This window comes from Chrysochloris asiatica, unplaced genomic scaffold (assembly GCF_000296735.1).
Source record: "Chrysochloris asiatica unplaced genomic scaffold, ChrAsi1.0 scaffold00019, whole genome shotgun sequence".
Lineage (NCBI taxonomy): Eukaryota > Metazoa > Chordata > Mammalia > Afrosoricida > Chrysochloridae > Chrysochloris > Chrysochloris asiatica.
This window is the reverse complement of record NW_006408537.1, coordinates 2,940,982-2,945,028: the sequence shown is the minus strand read 5'-3', so window position 1 is coordinate 2,945,028 and position 4,047 is coordinate 2,940,982. Positions and strand designations below refer to the sequence as shown.

Below are 4,047 nucleotides of genomic sequence, written 5' to 3'. Positions count from 1 at the left end.
AAAAACAGCAATGAAGCCACAAGCTAAGCCCTACAACGTTCAATAGACTCCTGTGAACCCCGCTGGAGACCAGGTTGGCCAGCAGTGTGGCAAGCCCTGGGGACTCTTGGGCCCAGAGTCAGTGACATAGCCACAGAGGACTAGAGTGGAGAGTGAAGTGTCCAGCGGATAAGAAGAGAGGGCATATGCACAACAACACCCACACTTGCAGATAATACTCACTTGACCTGGCTTCAATGACTGGATGATCAGAGCTCAACCAGAAGAAGGAAGAAGAGGGAAAAAAGAGTAATCTGATACAATTTGATGAACTTGACCTACACCTATGGAAGCAGTAGCTCAAAAGAAGGAACAAATCTTTACAGAGAGGACCATTCCCACCCCCTCCATACACAGAGTAGACAGGAATGGGCAACCTGGACATTGGCTACCCAAAATGGAGGGGGGGGGTGTGGCTACAGAGGCAAGAAGCAACTGGCTTATAAGCTTTCAAGAGGGAACCTAGATTCAGAGGGCATGGAGGAAGGTAGAATCTCCACTGAGTAGTATCCAATCTGTCTAGGTGGGGCTGATGAAATGTGGATGGGTCTCTTGTGATACAATAGTGAATAATTGTTATCAGGACTGTGTGTGAGGGTTGGACATTTTGTAAAGGCAGACGTTTTGTAGCAAGGAGGGGAGTAGTTAACTTTTCAGTCTAGGAGCAGAGGTCCCTGGGACCATCAAGGGAGAAGAGCGGAGAGTGGGACCCTACCCAGAGAAGCAGTGATGCCTGAGCTGGAGGCAGAGACGATGATGTGGAGAGATGGCGCTGTTGGGGACTTTAGATCCAGAGAAGGAGAGGGGCTATGTGCTGACGACCGGGGGACAGGCTTGTAGTGTATACCCTTTCATTGGTTGATGATGCACGATATACAATAGGATGAATGTAAAACTAATGTTCTCCCATGAGAAACTATCACATAATTCACAATAAAACATTAAAAAAGAAAAGAAAAGAAAATGTCGCACAGAATTGTAGAAGTGGAAGAGTGTCAAGTCTGAGTTAGATGAAACAAAATCAATAGGCCAGATGGCAGGCAGGCAGACAGACAGACAACAGAGCAGGTCACTGGCTCAAGTCTAAAGAACCAGAGGTTGGTGGACAAAACTAGGTGCAAGATCCAGACCCAGTGGAGAGCACACAAGCTTTGCCAATGTGTCTGGTATATTGGTAGCAGACCACACCCCTAAGGAAACATTCTTTAAATTGACTGGCTGCTTATAACAGAATTCATCATGGAATCAATTACATTGTACTAGATCTCATTATGGAGATAACAACACCACAACTGCCAAACAACTGAGAATCCTGGCCCAGTCAAGTTGACACAAATCCTCAACTATTTCACACACTCACTGTCATTGAGTTGATTCGGATTCATAATGACCCTACAAAACAGAACAGGACTTCTCCCTAGGGTTTCTGAGGCTGTAAACCTTTAAGGTAGCAGACAGTCTCATCTTTCTCCTGGGAGTGCTGGTGGGTTTGAACTGCTGACCTTGCAGTTAGCAGTTCAATACCTAACTGAGGCTTATTGCATGAACTCAGATTATGTTTGTGTTTATGCATAAGTCTGTACCTCAAATTTGTTCTCTGGATCTAAAGGCAGTTTAATAGACATTCTTTGAAAGTACGAGTGGAAAACAGCTAGTTCTTCTCTAGATGGTGTACTATGGAAACACTCTGATGTTCATAAGAATTAAGTGATGGAGAATTTATTATTCACCCTCATCTGGTGAAGTGTATAACTATCAAATATAGTGTTAAAACATACTATATTTTCCATTTCAAGTGCGACAGGGTGAAGTTTCACATTTTCCCTGCTGTAGTAAGGAGCAGGTTTGCCCTCTGTATGGGATTGAGGGCAGTAAGGAGAGGAACACCAAAAAGTGCCGGAAAGGCTAAATTGAATTGCACACAAAAATGGTATTGCTTATGTACAAGGATAGACACTGGACTGCTAACTGCAAGGTCAGTGACCCAAGTCCAGCAGCTGCTCTATAAGAGAAAGATGAGGCATTCTGTTCATAAACCCAATGCAGGTTCACTATGAGTTGGTACCAACTTGATGGCACTTATCAACAAGTTTGTGGAAGAATTCTGGTATCTTTCAATTCCATCAACTTTTTGAAGCCCCTTGTCCTTGTGAAAAAAGGCTTACATTCAGAAGATGGGGAGAAAGCCACTGGGGTTTTGCCATCCATAGGAAAGAGTGGCTAGAAGAGCAGTGGCTTGGATCCAAAAAACCCATAAAGCACAAATAAGACTTTTAAAAGCTTTCTTTTCAGGCAGTGTAATAAAATACATTGCTGGACTTCTGCCCTCTTAGTTTATTCTTGGCCATTGTCAAACCTTGGACAGCTGGTCAAGGTCTATTGGATGCTTTTAAATGAAATTATCTTTGTTACTTCCAGAGAAGGTTGGATTCTCACAAGGCTTCTATGAAGATGAACTTTTCTTAGGAGCCAGATTGTTGTTGCTTTTTAGTGAGGGTACCACATTGCAACAGGACTCAAAGCAGAAGCAAGAAGGTTCAGATTTATTTATTCAAGTTTCACAGGTTTTCTGCTTGTTCTATGGGTGGCCTTAGTTCCACACCTGACACACCTATTTTGAGTCTGGGTTGGGTAGGGTAGTCTGGGTTGAGTCATGAAAAGCTAACTGACCCTCTATGAGCAGTTTCACTGATCAAGACACTCCCAGAGTTTTATTTGTTTTGTGGGAGGTCTGGGCTCACTCTTTGGTGGGGAAACTTTTCCACAGGACAAACCACCTTGGACTAAAAATCACACAGGTGCCACCATTTTCTCCTGAGCAATTAAAAACATTTTTTTTTTTTTTTTACTGGATACTTCTTTTAAAAGCTGAAACATTAAATGTATTGGTCTTTTTTCTTGGGAATTTGATGTATCACCACTGCATGACAACTGCACTATTAATGTTGTAGCCTTGTCAGTATGAACTGGTTGGTTTTCATGTTGCTCCTATGGAGGAAGTTTTCTCTGCAGAGGTTCAAGAGAAAGTCCTTTGGAGACGTGCATAAGTATTTTTTTGCACATCTACAAAAACTTTATTGACTCTGTTAACTCTTTCATCATTCACAATGTTTATGGGAGCAGAAAACTTCATCTTTCTCCCACGGAACTGCCAGTGACTCTATGCATTGGGGCTATGATCTCATCTTAAGATTTATGGTAACTGGTTTGGCTTAGGTTTCAGATTTACAGGTTTGGGTAGGTTGTGTGAAATACATTGCTGGATTTCTGCCCTCTTAGTTTATTCTTGGTCATTGTCAAGCCTTCAACAGCTGCTCAAGGCCCAGGGGATGCCATTGGCCTACTGCATACTTTTTTTTTTTTTAATGTTTTATTGTGAATTATGTGTGTTTACATGGGAGAACGTTAGCTTTACATTAATCCTGTCGTATATCTTTTCATTGCCATGGTTACAATCCTCTCCATGCATCATCAACCAACCAAAGAGTATACCCTGCAAACCTGTCCCCCTCCCCCATTGTCAGCACACAGTCCCTCTCCCTCTTTGGGTCTAAAGTCCCCAGCTGCTCCATCTCTCCACGTCATTGTCTCTGCCTCCATCTCTGGCGTCACTGAGATAGAGCTCTTTTTTAATCTGAAAACATTACATTACTTAAAATAAGAGAGACTATGTATGGTACTGAAAATATCCACAGACTTAGAAGTTGGACACAACCAATTTTATATTGCAGTTATTTTTGTTGTTAAAGTGACGTCAAATTGGTTCCAACTCATAGAGCCTGTATAGGGTTTTCGAGGCTTTAAATCTTTATGGGAGCTTTCAAAGTCTCATCTTTCTCCTACAGAGATTCTGGTGGGCTTAAACTGCCAACCTTGTGATTCACAGTGCAGTCCCTTTGTTGTTGTTGTCAGGTACCATCGAGTCGGAACCGACTCATAGCGACTCCATGCACAGCAGAACGAAACAATGTTCGATCCTGGGCCAACCTCACCACCGCTGCCACCCCC

At 42.7% G+C, this 4,047-nt stretch overlaps 1 pseudogene; it reads right to left on the bottom strand.

Annotated features, from left to right (window-relative positions):
* The window catches only part of LOC102816549, a 43,744-nt pseudogene extending 40,411 nt beyond the window's left edge, over window positions 1-3,333 (bottom strand).
* Window positions 3,334-4,047: the final 714 nt, after the last annotated feature.